This window comes from Danio rerio, chromosome 2 (genome assembly GCF_052040795.2).
Source record: "Danio rerio strain M-AB ecotype USA chromosome 2, GRCz13ab, whole genome shotgun sequence".
NCBI classification, from domain to species: Eukaryota; Metazoa; Chordata; class Actinopteri; order Cypriniformes; family Danionidae; genus Danio; species Danio rerio.
In genome coordinates, this window is record NC_141022.1 from 42,993,843 (window position 1) to 43,011,703 (window position 17,861).

The window sequence follows — 17,861 nt, forward strand, 5'->3', positions numbered from 1 at the left end:
ACTTTTTCATTACCATTCAGTTTTTTATTTAAATATTGTTATTATATTAGTTTTCTCTTTATTAATAATACTGATACCATCAACGACTGGTTCATTGACTGAAAATTCTCATGCCTTTTGTTATGCCTTATACTTTTCTATATGTTTCTTTACTTGTATTTTCTATACTTCCACAAAGTTACAATTACACACATGCAAATGCAGACAGATCTGTTGTTTTGTTCACTTTTTTAAATTTGATTTTCACTTGTAATTTGTATGTCTATTTGCATATTTTAAAAATGTTATTTAGGTTCATGCAACAAAAATATTTTCAGGCATAAAATATTTTAAACATTTCATGACATATTAAAAAAATATTCTTTAAAGTTCCATGAACCGGAAGCTATGATCTTTATTTATTCTTTTTTTTTTTGTGACAGTTCCTAGAAAAACAGAATATTAAATGAGCAAACAGTGGGTGTGGCTTGTTTTTTCTACCGTGAGCTGAATGGATTTAGTAAAATAGGCATTTCATTCAGAAAGATTGGGTTCAAATGCCTATTTGGGTTCAAATGCATATATGTATATAAATGTTATTATTTATTATATGTATATTTATATTTTTTACAATAAAAACAAGTTTAGATATGTCCATCTGTTGGGTTTTGGAGAAATATTCGGCACTATTTGGGGCATACGAATAGGACATGTTTTTAGATGTAACTCAGTTTTTCGGACCACACTTCGCTATTTTTGGTCATTTATTTGTTAACTGGAAATAAAAACTGAATTAAGAAAGTTTTGAAACAAATTTAAATATGTAGGCTAATGGATGTTTCAGTGGAGTGAGTTTCCACCATTTACTTAAATTACTAAAGGAGTAAAGAGTAAAAGTAAAGTAAAGAGCAAGTAAATAGACAGAATGGAGGAGGCTCTTTCTTTGTTCTCGTGCTGCAGATGGTCTGTTAAACTGTTTTCCCACTAATGTCCCGTTTGTCCTTTTAGTTTTTCCACTTACAAAGTCTGCCATGTAAATAGCGAATGCACCATGGCGTCTGACTTTTAATTGGAATGAGAGATGAGAATCTGATAGGTTTAATGCACATTATGTTCAAAACACACTCAGAACTCAATAAGGGAATAAGCACAACCCTGTTAGACCATGTACTAGGGCACTGAGCATAATTTTCCTTCCTTAAAACAGCAAAAGTGAATTCGGACATGCTCTTAATGCATTTGCGCCATGCGCTTTAGACTTTGCACCTAGATCATTAAAATAGAGTCCATCATGTTGTACATTTTAATAAGAACATAAATATTTTTTGATTTATTTTCTCAAATGTATCTATTTCTGAATTACGAGGTGACATTATGCAAGCCATATTTTGATTGTATTGTTATTTTAAACTTTAAAGTATACATATTTGCTTTCTATGAACATAAAATACTTCCGAACATTTGATTTGATTATGCGGACACCATTTTTTCTTGAGTTTTCTAAAGAATTTGGTTACAATATCAAGTCACCACTCGATATCGAAGGTAAAATCAGGATCTAGAAATGGATCATGTTCCTGAAAGCTCCCACAATCAGTGAGCGCAATGTAAGTCGAGGCCTGTATTTTAAGCTCTGCGGATAATAATAACGCTTAACTTAATCCGAACGTCTACAAGTCTGCGGTCACCCTCATTCTCTCATTTGTGTGGTCAGGCTTACGCTTGGATGAGTGTAAGGATGAGAAACGGCCAAATCTGATGAGCTGGAGTCCGTCAGGAAGCAGCAGGCGGGCTTATTAACCGAGCCCACAGCCTCCACAGCTCAATCAGCGAACATACTGTCTCTCTTTATTTTGTCTTCCCTCACGCTCTTCCCTCCCTTTGTCTCTGTCAGTGACTGAATGATGTCTGTTTCCAGGGAAACTCCTTCAGGCAATTAGGTGTGCAAATATCACAGAGCGGTGCAGAAAGGACAGAACGTGCTGAAAAAGGGGATGGGGAGGGAACAAAAAGCTAGAATCAAAGAGTCAAACCTGAAGCTGCTGTATCAACGAGTGGCGATGCTTTCGGAGTCGCCTGGATACTGTGGCTACACTAAGGTTACTAGCAAGGTTAAAGGTCCCATGACATTAAAGTTTTTTAGATGCTAGTATCAATATTATTTGTTTTTAAGATATCTATAAGCTAGTGTGCTATAAATAAGTGCTAAAATTAGAATTTAGAAGATATGAATCTTATATAAACATGTAAAGCTTGTAGTTTCTCTTCTGCACAAATGAATCAATGGTTTTATTTACATCACCTCACACTACAGTTCTTCATCACATCATAACCAATCAAATGCTCTCAAGTATCTGACATGCCCCGCCCCTTCATTCAATGCACTTTAGCTAAACCACTCTCACTTGTTTTTTTGTTTTTTTTAAGGGGAGGGGCTACACTTTGTCCCACTATCTCTCCATGTTTCAGTTGAGATTGTCAAATATTGAATATAAATGCATATCTCAAATCACTTTACAGGACCTTAAAACGAAAACAAAAACTAAGACAAACTATTAATCAAAAATTGTCATTAACTGAAATAACTTTTTAAAATGTGAAAAAAATAAAATCCCAAACGAAAAAATAAAACTAACAACAGTCCCTGAAAAGCTAGCTGAAATAAAATAAAATATTGTGTTTACAGAAATGACTGTGATTAGTCATGAAGATCATCAGTTCACCAAACTCACTGATGTTTACTGAGTCTAACCACAGACACAGAGACACTGGAGAATTTTAAAACCATGAAGATCAGCTGGTCTGTTTATGAGCTGATATATGAGCGATCCGCTGATGAAGCGACTTATCTTTGAGGCATGTGGTTAGACTCCGTAAACAGCGGTGAGTTTGGTGAACTGATCACCTTTACGGCTAATCAAATGTTTCTGTTGAGCATATGAAAACAATGGCAAATCAGCGCTGTTTAGGAAAGTGCTCAGCAGCACTCAAATGTTAGCGGGAAATGGACGTTTTTAAAATTTCAGTATTGATTGGTACCGAATTCCAGTATCGTGACAACACTGGTGTGGTCATCTGAAGACTACAACTAAGTCATGATGTCAGAGTTCGCACTGTTTCTCCTTTCTGATTGGTCAACATGATTAGGTTCACATCAAATAACGAAGACACAAATGAGGCAAATTCCATGCGTTCTATTCAAATGCATCATGTATTCTGTGTTGTTCACACAGAAGGACGGTAATTAGAATCTGTTCTCACGTTTGCATTGACTTGTATGCAGATGTGTAAAGTGTAATTATCGCCACCTTTTGGCTCGCCATGCCCTTAACATCCATACCAATATGTTTTGTGTATTCGATTTTATGCGGGCAGATTTTATTTAAAAACAAAAGGACAACTCTAACTTGTGGACTAGGCATGGGACGATAACCGTTTTCAAGGTTTAACGTGGTTTGAAAAAGTCAAGGTTTTAAAACCGCCAACACTTGGTTAATACTGTTCCTAAGGTATATGCAAGTTTTGTTTTGTTTTTATTAATCGTGTTTTTTCCAGGTGAAAAGGACCTCCAGCTGAAAAGGACCTTCCACATCAAAAGCTAATGATGCAAATATTTGAAATGTTTCTTAAAATGAGTTATTTTGTGTTTAATTGTTGTTTTTTACCAAAACATTAAAAAAGAACATATATTAGAGCAGTGATTACAGTACCGTGATATTATGAAACCGTGATATTTTTACCCAAGGTTATCATACCGTCAGAATCGCCTAGTGCGGACATGGCCTTTGTTGGTTTAGCTGTGTTTGATCAGGGTTAGAGCTGAAGTCTGCAGGAAGGCAGATCTCTAGGAGCATAGTTGAGGACACCTGACATACATGATGCTTAATATAAAGCTATATAAAACAGTTTGTCTTAATTCTTCATGATATTTCATTTAATTCGCATATGGCTTTAGGTTCGGTTTCTGTTTTCACTGTAATTTTATTTTATTACTAAGAGTTTTGCTCAAGACTTATGCAAGACGTGAATTAATTCAATTTTGCTCTGGTCAACACAGAACTGTTCTGTTCTTTCTGTTAAACTAGAATTGCTAAACCAGAAATGAAACATTAATACTAAATAGAATTGTGTTCACAAAATTAAACCCAAACTAAAACTAACAAAATCATTAATAATAGAAACTGAAATTGATAACAAATTTCATAGCACCAAAATTCAAACTAATTCAAGAATGCAAAACAATAACAACTTTGGTTAGTGGTCATGACAAAAACATGGAAACTATGAGGCCACAAAAAATGTGATTAAGAAGGTCATTGTGGCCATTTGTTGACATAATGAACTATTAGTGTCATATTTAGGATTAGATCTAGAAGTGTGCATGAATAACGCCTAATGTGTTGCAACAATGTCAAAGAGAGAAACCAAACCCAAGACAAACAGCTTCTGTCTACTCTGTTTTTTTTTTTTTATAAAATAAGCCTTCAAGGAGATTACCCAAGATGCTTAGTAAGCCATCAGTGGGCGATTTTGTGCGTACGCATTGGCGGATAAGTCACACAAACTGCACGGTCAGCAATAATGAAAGCAAGTCTCATTTCGACATATTACGACCCTGAGGTATTGAACCAACCTTGGGTGCCCTATCGTGCTGGGATGGCTGAATAATGATGTGCTTTAATAACTCACTTTCATACCCGTCATACCAGAATATTTCCAGCGCAGAAAAAAAGATATCAAGTACCCAAGACGGGGCAGCTTGCCAACTTTTGGCAAAAAAATAAAAAATCAACAGTTTCCTGATAACTTCTCTTGCATTACGTAGGCATTCTGTGCATGTGCTTAACCTCCCCTTGACTTCACTTGTGTTTGTGTTTGTGTGTGTGTGTGTGTGTGTGTGTGTGTGTGTGTGTGATTGTTCTACAGTAAGGATGAATGTAACAGCTGTGGGTGAGACTGCGGCCTTATGGCGTTAGCTGAAACTTGATCCAGCAAAGTAATCCTCTAATGACCAGCTCTCAATTAACACAGAGCCAAGCTGTTTGTCCTGAAAAGAGTAAAGACCACTTCTCTGTCCTCTCTTTACCTCTTTATCCATCTGTTTGTTCCCTCCAAACTTAAACCAGGTGCTCTCCATCCTCTCCCAGCACCAGATGGAATGGTAGATAAACGTTTACAGTATTGTCTAAAAAGGACATCATCATCTTCTCTTGGACCAAACAAACTAACAACTAACAGTCATTTACCATCTAAAACATCAACTAACTAACTAACTGAAATGTCAGTTTGTTCATTTACAATCTTAGAACTAACTGTTTAAACTAAGTGTACAGATACTGACAATTTAAGAGTTTTGGAACTAAATAACCTACAAACTAACTAAAACTGACATTCATCAACAATCCTAGAACTAAACTTACAGATACTGACAATTATTTACATTTGAAGACCTTTGGAACTAACTAACTAACTGAAATTGACATTAATTATCTTAGAACTAACATAGTTAGCCTTAGAACAAACTGTTTAAACCATAGGTCTCAAACTCAATTCCTAAAAGGCCACAGCTCTGCAGTTTTGCTCCAACACTAATCAAACACAGCTGATCCAACTAATCAACTAATCAAGACTACTAGAGACTAGGGCTGCGTCTGAAACCGCTTCCTACTCAGTAGGTACTGCATTTGAATTTCTACGTACTACTCGGCCGTTAGAAAAGTATGTTCTATACAGTAAGAATGTGAGCAGTATGAATGGAATTCGGATGCACTACATCCGTCATTTTGTATGGTCACGTGACCTACCTGCATCAGTTGCGTCACTTCACTACCATTCATGAATTTGCTCGTGGGGCATCATGGGATGCGCACTCCAGAATCTCACCGGAAAAAGTAAGTCATCCAAGTACTTCTTACATACTGATTTTTGAATTCTATGAATTCGGACGTACTACTCTGCTCGCATACTGATTTTAACATACTTTTTAACATACATATAGTATGGAAGCCTATATACAAACGCACCCTTTCGGTTATTGCTTAATCGGTTATTTTGAGCATCCCCAACTAAACCGCATGTGCAAGCTCTATTTTTTTTCTCTCACGGCCGCACGCCGGAGATCCGGCATGGTGCCGGAATACTTTAAGCCCTGGTAAGATCATGTTTATCACTATAAGAAAACTAAATCAAAATTATATTTTAATTGAACACATCTGATCACATAAGGTACGCACAGAAAAGTCTGTTTAGTGTTGTGAAAAGGCAAAGCTGAATATCTGTGGTTAAACTGCCACCCAGCGGTCAAAAGCTGCTGGCGCATCAAGTACCGCCGTCGCCGCGGTATGAATGGCGGCATAAGAAACACATTGAAGTAGTAACATCTGTATGCGGTTTTAGACGCAGCGTAATTGTGATTTAGAGGTGGTTGGAGCTAAAATCTGGAGAGCTGTGGCCCTCCAGGAATTGAGTTTGAGACCACTGGTTTAAACTAAACTTACACATACTGACAATTACTTACATTTTAAGAGCTTTGGAACTAAATAATGAACTAATTAATCAACCAACCCAAATAACAAACCAACCATCTAACAAACGCCAATTCTGATACTGACAGTTGCATTCTAAGACCCTTGGCAATACATTTCTATCATCTAACATGCTACTAGCATATAACTAACATATAATGATATTTGTCTGTGATGGAGTTTGAGGTTGGTGTCATGGACGAAAGGGTCTCCATGCCTGCCGCCCCAAGCAAGATATCACCCTGGGCAATCAACCATATTGCCCATGCCTAAATCCACCACTACTGACATTCCTATTTACTGTACATCCTTAAGAGTCTTGGTATTAATTAGCTAACAAACAGATGCTTTTTTTGAGTTTTAGAGTCTTTTTAATTACTTTTTAAGATTTTACTTTTACTATTTAAATAATCAACTAATTTCTGACAGTCATTCGCATTTAGGACACTTGGCAATAAATAAACAATTAGATATTTGCTGACATTCATTCACATTTAGAGAAGTGGAATGCACTAATATTTAGTAATACTGTACATACATAATATTTACAATTTAATGATCAAACTAATACACATCCATTTCCATGGTAATTATCATTCCAAGAGCTTCGGAACTAACCAAATTTAGGACAGCTGACAAAAATAACCAACTTTATTTTAAGTGAATGACAAATCAATAAAAAAGCAATCTTCATTATCATTTTTTATTAAACATACCTGTATAGGATTCAATTGTAACAGTACAATCATGATAAAAAAAAAAATAGCTTAAATGATAAATGTCATTCTGTTAGCTCTGATGGCGCTTCTTAAAGTGCACTTGAGTTCAATATAAATTCCATAGTACAGAATGAGATATTGCTTAATATAACAACCGTTAAGTACAGTGGTGGAATCAAAGTGCACTGGTCGTCATCTGATATCACTGAAGCACTAAAGCGTCATGTTCTATAATGGAACAGATAGCATATCTGACAGCTACAGATCACTATAATCTGTCTAGAGAGGCATTAAGCCCATAACGAAATAAACCTAAAGCTATGATGATATGTTAGATGGCAGTCAAAAAGTCAGAAACTACATACCATTGGATTGGAAATAAAAAAAATACATATGTAGGATACAACAAAAAATATCTGGGGCACTTATGTCATTTTTGGAGCCTTTTTTATTTGGTGTCTTGTGTTCTGTTTACTGTAGCTTATAATATTGGATGCATATTGCATTGGATCCATCATTGGTTCAGTTCATACATGACACAGCAGGTGTCTCCAGCTCGCCTGCTGACTGACAGATGCTGATGGGCCAATTAAAACGGCATGACAGCACTGCTTTAACTCCCTTATCCAAATGCTAATTTACCACAAGCCTCTGGATTAACATACAAAATCTGAGCCAGCTGCTGTCATCTGCCGATTAGAGACAGAAGAGGAGAACACAGTCTCTTTGGGTTGTGTGCATTATCCATTCTAAACAATATGCAAGATTAGAGTCATAGTATGCAAAATATCCACTCTTTCCAATGAATTACGGAGATAATCTCCATGAAAATTTAAACAAGAGTTAAAACATTGGGTATAATGAGGTGATGTTATTCTCCTTACAGTTAAACCATTGAATAATAAAAGGAAAGTTGATACAGTTCTACACTCATCAGCCACTTTATCAGGTATACCTTACTCGTACCGGGTTGGACCCCCTTTTTGCCTTGAGTGGCATAGATTCAACAAGGTACTGAAAATATTCCTTAGAGGTTTTGGTCTATGTTGACATAATAGCATCACACAGTTACTGCAGATTTGTCAGCTGCATATCCATGATTCGAATCTCCCGTTCTACCACATACCAAAGGTGCTCTATTGGATTGAGATCTTGTGAATGTGAAGGCCATTTGAGTACAGTGAACTCATTGTCATGTTCAAGAAACCAGTCTGAAATGATTCACGCTTTATGACATGGCACATTATTCTGCTAGAAGTAGCCATCAGAAGAATACACTCTGCTCATAAAGGGATGGACATGGTCAGCAACAATGCTCAGGTAGGCTGTTGACTCGATGCTCAATTGGTATTAATGGGCCCAAAGTGTGCTAAGAAAATATCCCTTACACCAGGGGTGTCCAAACTTTTTGGGCCGAGGGCCAGATGCAAAAAAACAAACGTTGTCGCGGGCCAAATTTTACATACATCACACAGACACGCATATATATATATATATATATATATATATATATATATATATATATATATATATATATATACATACAGTTGAAGTCAGAATTGTTAGCCCCCCTAAATTTTTAGCCCCCGTTTATTTTTTCCACAATTTCTGTTTAACGGAGAGAAGATTTTTTTTCCACACATTTCTAAACATAATAGTTTTAGTAACTAATTTCTAATAACTGATTTATTTTATCTTTGCCATGATGACTGTAAATAATAATTGACTAGATATTTTTCGAGACACTTCTATACAGCTTAAAGTTACATTTAAAGGCTTAACTAGGTTAATCAAGTTAACTAGTCAAGTTAAGGTAATTAGGAAAGTTATTTTATAACAATGGTTTGTTCTGAAGACTTAAGGGGCTAATAATTTTGACCTTAAAATGGTTCATAAAAAAATTTAAACCGCTTTTTATTCTAGCCGAAATAAAACAAAAGTCTTTCTCCAAAAGAAAAAATATTATCAGACATACTGTAAAAATGTTCTTGCTCTGTTAAACATCATTTGGGAAATATTTAAAAAAGAAGAAATAAATCAAAGAGGGGCTAATAATTCAGACTTCAACTGTGTGTAGATAGACAGACAGACAGACAGACAGACAGACAGACAGACAGACAGACAGACAGACAGACAGACAGACAGACAGACAGACAGACAGACAGACAGACAGACAGACAGACAGACAGACAGATAGATAGATAGATAGATAGATAGATAGATAGATAGATAGATAGATAGATAGATAGATAGATAGATAAATAGATAGATAGATAGATAGATAGATAGATAGACAGATAGATAGATAGATAGATAGATAGATAGATAGATAGATAGATAGATAGATAGATAGATAGATAGATAGATCATAACAAGAACTGCTGCTTAATTGAATGCATGTAATAGCGACACCCGGTGGTTATTTATTGAATTACGTTCATTTTTGTATAGCGGGCCAGATTCTATTGATATTTATAAAAAGCCTCGCGGGCCGCCACAAAACTGATTGCGGGCCGCAGATGGCCCGCGGGCCGTAGTTTGGACACGCCTGCCTTACACCATTACACCACCACCACCAGCCAGAACCATTGATACAACTTAGGGTGGATGTTGTTGATGCTAATTCTGACCCTACTACCAGAATGTCGCCATCTGAAAGTCGACTCATTAGACAAAGGCGACATTTTTCCAATCTTCTATTGTCCAATTTTGGTGAGCCTGTGTGAATTGTAGCCTCATTTTCCCATTCTTAGCTGACAGGAGTGGCACCTGGTGTGGTCTACTGCTGCTGTAGCCCATCTGCCTCAAGGTTGGACGTGTTGTGCATTTAGAGAGTCTCTTCTGCATACCTCGGTTGTAAAAAGTGGTTATTTGAGTTACTGTTGCCTTTTTATCAGCTCGAACAAGTCCGGCCATTCTTCTCTGACCTCTGGCATCAACAAGGCATTTACTGAGACCAGCCCGTCTGGCACCAACAATCATGCCACATTCAAAGTTAATTAAATCACCTTTCTTCTTCATTCTGATGCTCTGTTTGAACTGCAGCAGATAGTCTTGATCATGTCTACATATCTAAATGCATTGAATTGCTACCATGTAATTGGCTAACTGAAAATTTGCGTTAACAAGCAGTTGGACAGGTGTACCTAATAAAGTGGCCGGTGAGAATATATATAAATCATTATGGACAGATAATCACCAACATTAAATTTTGGCCACCATCTTGATCTATGTGACCCTGAAGTCTCAAGTTGCTCAAGTATATATTTGTAACAGCCAAAATTACATTGCATGGGTCAATATGTTTCTTCTATGCCAAAACTCATTAGAATAATAAGTAAAAATCATCTTCCAAGAAGAAATTTTGCAAATGTCCTATGGCAAATATATCAAAGCTCAATGTGTCATTAGTAATGTGCATTGAAAAACACTTCATTCATTCATTCATTTTTTTTTCAGCTTAGTCCCTTTATCAATTCAACCACATCGAAATAAACCGTCAACTTATCCAGCACATGTTTTTTACGCAGCAGATGACCAGCCGAAACCCAACACTCGGAAACACCCAAACACTCTTGCATTTACACACATACACTACGGCCAATTTAGCTTGTTTAATTCACCTATACCACGTCTTGGGACTGTGGGAAAATCAGGAGCTGAAAAGCACTTCAATTAATATATATTTTATGGCTATGGCCCACAGTTGTTTTCATTTTTTTTATATTTCAAATAGCTGAATCTTGGACAAACTTTGTCCCATCTGAAACCATATGTTGCTTGCTTGTTTATTCAGATATTAGGTGATGTTTCAATCCTATTTACAAAATAAATTTTATTTATGACTGGTTTTGTGGTCCAGGGTCGCATGTGCTGATGCACAGAGAACCAAACTAATACGAAAACGCTGGTTTAAGTTGGTTTTGATCCTGCTTCTGTAGAGACGTTTAGTGTAGGTGTCTTAAGAGACTCAAACATCAAAGGTAAAATTATAATACAGCTTAGCAAATATAGCTTGGGTCTTAAGGAACAGATGTGGCCCAAACAGCACTACTGAGTCACACGCTTCTCCACACACACACACATTGAAGTGATCCTCGGAGAACGGTAATCTCTCCTATAAGATGCAGGCGACCCTGCCAACTTAATAGGCAAGTTGGCTTCATGCTTGCGACACCATGGAGCTCTAACCTACTGACCTACATAGCAGCAATCACCACTTATCTAACCTATCTCACACAGACAGTGAGACAATATTCTGAATATATTTCAACCTGATAAGCCAATTTATTTGAAAAAAGCTAAGTTGCTTTAACTATAAATTTTAAAGGCTACTAACTGTGCTTGATTATCGCAATACATTGCTGCTTCATGTTTCATTGCATTTCATCACAAATGCAGTTTTGTATGAGATAGTAGGATGGACGTTACTAGATATGCAGAACACAGCACTGGAACAATTTTATATATAAAGCAATGTGAGGTGCATTGATTTTATCTCTGTACTCTTCTTTGTCTTTGTTCTGGCAATTACCCCTCAATGCTCTCTTTTAAGAGTTTGCTTTTTAGTGTATATAGAACTGGGAAAAACTTCATTTTCATATTACGCAGCAACTAAAATATCTGACATTTGATATATTTTTTCTATTGGTGAATTAAATTTTTACATGGAGTGGTAATGAAAACTTGTCAATGTTTTATTAATAGAATATGTTTAAATCCTGTTATAATGTGTTTATTTTATTTTTATTATTATATCTTACAGTATGACTGTTACCTTGGCCAGGTTTCTCTTGTAAAACAGATTTAAAATATCAACAAGACTTATTGGTTAAATAAACAGAAAATTTATTAAAGTATTATGGAAAATAAATAGAATTATACATAAATATTTGTGATCATATGATTTCTGATTATACAATATTTGTTTGAATAGTTGTATTCTCTTTTTGTTCAACATTTCTTGTATTATTCTGCAAACTAAGGACAGCTTTTCCTAATTTTAAATAAAAATGTTGTCATTTAGAGCCTTTTTAGCAAAGAATTACCAAAAGCAGACATAGCTTCAAACATATTAAGTCATTTTAGACAACACAAAACCAATATTTTAAATTCAAAATAGTTATTAAGAAATAAAATGCAGAACAATGAGTTTAACATAGCAAAAAAAAAAAAAAAAAAGTTATTCTGACTGATTGTCATTCTCAAAAAAAAAAAAAACTTAATAAAATAAATAAATACATTAATAAAATGAAATTGTAAAAAGAGTCTACACAAAAAAAATGCATTCATAACAAAACTAAAGACAAATTTGTGATTAATATTTCTCAATATTGGCTACATCTGATTCCTTTTGCGCATGTCCAGGCTCCAATTTCAGCAGTGTTTTGTGACAGTTTGTGCCATGACAATTCTTGCCATTTATTTGGCCAATTTGTTTGTTTTATGTTCAGTCCACGTAAATTTGGAAACCATTAAGTTAACTTAAGCATTGAGTTGGGACAACACGAAGGAATTCTGTTAGTCCAACTACCTAGTTTGTAGTTCCCAGCATGATTTGCACGGGATTAAATTAAGAGAGTGAAATGTTAAGTTAATAGAAAGACTTGTTAGAGTTTAATCTTCATTTTATTTTGAGGATTTAGAAGAGTTTCATGTAATGCTTTGAGTTTTGAGATTACCACCTTGCAGAAGCCCCCATGCTTTGGGTGTTGGCAGCTTAATTAGCAAAAATGCAGTTTGTTGCTTTGCTCAATGAGCAATAACTCCAAAAAAATTAGTTCTGGGATCAGTATCAATCAACTGTAACTAATGAAATACGCATATAATTGCTCTTTCAGTTCATTTAAGATAACTTCAAATAAAACTAAGAGACTTTGAAATGTACGACACATAATGAGGACATACATGATATTATCAGAACTTTGAGTTAAAGTTAAATAAAACACAAATGGATTTAAACTTTTATTTGATAAAATCACATTGGACCCACTCAATTGCATTTAATTGCGTAAACAGTTTTTTTAAGTTAGTGCTAAACAAACTTATTGAATGGTAATTCTTCCCTTGTTCATCTAATGAGTTATTTTTTTGAGTGCATAGTGTTTGTGTGAGTGAATGTGAGAGTGTCTAGATGTTTCCCAGTACTGGGTTGCAGCAGGAGGGGTATCTGCAATGTAAAACATATGCTGGAATAGTTGGCGGTTCATTCCGCTGTGGCAAACCCTGATAAATCATTGACTAAACAGAAAAAAAAAAAACGATTGAATGAATTTCTCAAACTAAATGACAACTTAATTTTTTCACCCTAAAGCACACTACCAGACACACACAATTACACCAAAAACTGAAGGTCACTGGAGTTCACTCCTTTGTGTGTTTGTACATGATCAAGCAGCAACAAATCAACATGTACGCCTCTGGCATTGTGTTTACAGGACTCTCAGGCTTTGTCTATTTCTGTTCATCTTTATCTAAGACTGGCAGTAATCATCAATGTAGCGCTTGTTCTACATTCTCTGTATACCTGCCCTCGTCTCTCTCTCTCTCTCTGAAAATGAGAGAGTGGGAATGTGGATCAGACGCTATTGTGTGATGAATCATAGCTAAAGCTAATTGGTGTTTTAATCCCTGACAATACAGGGCACAGTGACAGCACCCCTTTGCCAGTCAGAGAGAGAAAGAGAAAGCAGAGCTCTCCGCCATCTCCCAATTATATCTACACATTCACAATGTAGCGGCACATGTCAATTTCCCGCTCATTTCTGCGTTGGCAATTAGCACAAGTCTACATGTTGTCAAATGGTACTCTGTTCATCTTCCTCATTATAGACCACATAAAGGCGTTGGACGGCTGGCTGACCTCACGAATAGTAAAGACTTCTGGGTCGCAGACACAGCACTGAGCGATGAAGCTTGTAATATCACAAACAGTGTCACTGTCTGGTCAGCCGAAGCAGGCAGGGTGGAATGCCAAGAATGGTTGTATTTTGAGGTTGTATAATATAAAATGTTTTGATGAGTGATTTAAAAATAAGATGACTAGTTAGTTTAAAGGCTGGTTTAGAGGAAGCCTTGAATGTTTAGACGTGACTTGTTTCCTATTTCTTATGATTTCCTATTTTATTTTATTTACAGCGTAATATTTGTTTACAGAAGATATAAAAAATGCACGGTTTAAAATATTATTTACAGGATATGCAAGAGTTATTTTATTTAGAAAAGACACGGTTTATTTCCCACTTTTAATTTGAAAACATTGAAAATAATCTACTTTGTTTGCAAAAGTACAAGTTAATTAGGCAATGCTGTTGTTCAATAAATAATCATTAATAGTAGATAGTAGTGCGTTTCCTTCAATTACTTCAAAATCAAGTAATGCAGCCTTCATAAAAATCTATTGTAATAAGTGAACATGTTGTACAAAATTGTCAGTAAACTATGAGGGCAAAAAATTAAATTAATTAATTAATAAAATAATGGTTCATTAATTGAAATCGAGTTACAATATTCAAATAATCAAGATTTAATTTTTTCCAGCCTTCGGCACCTAGACTGCACCTCTGCCAAAGAAATTTGGTCATAGGAGAAATGGTCGTGCCCAACTGAGGCCCGTTTACACTAGTGCGTTTTAGTTTTAAAACAGAGTTTTAGATCAAAAATGATCCGCATCCACCCTAGCGTCTCACCTAGCGTCTCTGAACATATCTCCGTCCACACTACGCCACCAAAAACGTATATCATGTGACCATTCACGCACTCTGGGCATATGTGTTCTAGTATAAACAAAAAGCATGCGTCTCGCTCGCCATTTGGTTTTTGTTAGTCAACAAACGCCGGTTGTACATAAAACGAGATGGCAAAGAAAGCAAGAGAGGAATTTTTGTGGACAGACGACGAGGTCGAGTTGTTACTTAACGTAACAAATGAATAACTGCACAATGGTGCCTAAAACAGACAATAGTGCAAACAATGCTCCCATTTCTGAGCCCATTTTGTTGTTTACAGTACTGTTTTCCGGTAGCGTTATAGTCATGTGTTATAGTCATGTGATAGGGACTTGACGAATAAGGGAAGGATACGCAATGACACAAAAGCCCCAATCAGGTAGCGAATCTCAGCAGTCCCTCCTCCGTTTTCAGATGTCTCCGTTTTTCCTCATCCACACTGAAACAGAGCAGCAGCGTTTTAGAATGAAAACAGCTTCTCCAGCGTTTTCAAAACGCTCCGTTTTCGGAGCTCGAGAACTTTGGCGTAGTTTGGACAGATGGCGTAACTGTAGCAAAACGTATGTGTTTTAAAACGAAAACGCATTAGTGTAAACGGGGCCTGAGCCTGGTTTCTATCAAGTTTTTTTTTTTTTTTTCAATCAGGCAAGTTTGTTCCCTGCCGCTGTTGCCACTGGCTTGCAGGGTTTGGGACTTGTGGAGCTGCGCATCGATGGATTTGCTCTTCACTGTTTGAACTCTCAGCCGTGAAAATTAAACCACACTGAACTGAACTTCAACTCTGAAAATTGGACTGACACGGTTTCTTCTATGGTAAGCTGTTTGACACAATATACATTGTAAGTGCCATAGAAATAGAGATGAAATTAATTGAATTTTAGGCTAAATTGCCCACCCCTATTTCAAACTAATTCAAATTGTATTTTTTCTTTGTATTTTTTTACACTCACAATGCTGGTAGACCCATTTTATAAATCATCAAGGACGTCAGTTAAATTATTGTGTTAGACGGCCAGAAGGTGAGTAAATTAAGCAAATTAAGTGAACTGCCCCCTAAAGGCCATGGGGGGAGATTTTTACTCACACATCTCTCATAAAATCGGATGTCAATTAACGTGTAGATAATTTAACTGTGGTTCTTGAACACAACACGAACAACTAAAACACAAATACACTTCACTGAACACATAGACATGACCTATTTATAACAGCAGATTAAATATGTTTATTGATAATAACTTTAACAGTTAAATGCTATTAGTTGCTAGTTAATTAGTCAAGCTATGGTAACTCACAACCTTAACTCTTCTGAATTTGTAATGCAATAGTGTGCACATTTTCTAAAGGTGCTTTTGCATTAATATTTATTCTGAAAAGTGGTATACAAACGAACTTGAATTGAAATATAATTAGAATATTTTAGACAATTATAATATATTAGATATTTTCTTTAAATAACTCATGTATATAAATGTCTAAGTTGAATCATAAGCAGCCGTTATTCCAAATATATGCAAGATCAAATTGAATGTATCAATACTATTAATACTCCAATAAAATAATACAAATTAAGAATATAATATAAAATAATAAAAGTATTACTCTATTAAAAGTATTTAGAATTTGAATTAGAATGACAAGAGGCATACTTGTAGCTCGAAGTGAATAATGGCATTGCGAGAAATTATGTTTGTATGTATGAACACAAATGACACAAAGATCAATAACAGCTAGATATAACAGAGGGGTGAGGGAAATGTACAGATCAAGTGTGCATCACAAGCACTGAAAGGTGAAGGCAAAACACTTAGAGCGCCCCCTTAAGGTGGGTTGTAGTACAGGTTACATGCCCAGTCTATATAAACAAATACATGAGCCATACTGTACTAAGCAACTGCAGTATTTATGATTACTGATGCTTGTTTTGATTTTTGTTTTTTTGTGATCTAATCATGATTACTATTATACAGGGTGGGCCATTTATATGGATAAACCTTAATAAAATGGGAATGGTTGGTGATATTAACATCCTGTTTGTGGCACATTAGTATATGTAAGGGGGCTTGTAAATAACTCATGAAAGAATAAAGTTACATTTAAAACAAACCGCACCATTGCTTTTCTGTTGAAATTCCCAATAAGTTCACAAAGGTGTATCCATAGAAATGGCCCAGCCTGTACAAAGACGCATTTTGCCTTCCTTTTTTTTTGTCAGTGCAAGAAAGCGGAGATGCACCATCAATCTTTTTTCATAATCTACTGTGTGTATAGACAAAATAAAAACAGACTGCAGGTAAAAATGTGAAATCACTCGAAAGAACAAAATCTGGAATAAATATACGATGTCTATCCTGCTGAATTTCGATAAAAATATAATCGCATAGTCACCCATCCTAACACATCCCAAACATGTGGGTACGTGTGTGCAGTGGTGAGTCTTGTTCAGGGCCTGCCTGCTGCTTTTCATTTGCAGTGCGATGAATCACAGCGGCAGTGATAAACACTGTTCCACTGGCGTGCAGATAACTTCTCGGGGTGCTGTCACTCACACAAACAGTGCTCAGCAGAACGGGCAGACGTGGGCTCCATCGAAGCACAGAAGCGTCTTACTTCTCGCACTCTCTTTTTCTCTCTCACAAAAACCTGCTCGCAATTTGTACGCACACACTTATAATCAGACGCAAATAACTCTCACTCACACTCGCGCTCTGTCTCACACAATCAGTGTTTCCAGGCTTCCCTCACAAGACTCTCGAGTGTTCTTGCAGAGTTACTTTCTACTTATAAGTCTATGTTATTCTCACTTATGTATGGGTTTTATAGATATGGCATATTAAAACTTAATGAGATGCTTGCTTACTAAGCAATTTCTGGACTTCACAGCAATGTTGTTGCAGAAAGAATGTCTAGGC

At 35.9% G+C, this 17,861-nt stretch overlaps 1 protein-coding gene and 1 long non-coding RNA gene across 3 annotated transcripts in view; both read right to left on the reverse strand.

Moving 5' to 3' along the window:
- The window catches only part of spsb4a (splA/ryanodine receptor domain and SOCS box containing 4a), a 135,914-nt gene that overhangs the window by 38,956 nt on the left and 79,097 nt on the right, over positions 1-17,861 (reverse strand).
- Positions 394-12,323, reverse strand: LOC147846441 (uncharacterized). Its single transcript, XR_015478819.1, has 4 exons — positions 9,775-12,323; positions 8,556-8,605; positions 6,468-8,470; positions 394-5,524 (listed from the first exon to the last, which is right to left on the reverse strand). It is a non-coding gene; the product is annotated as an uncharacterized LOC147846441 (long non-coding RNA).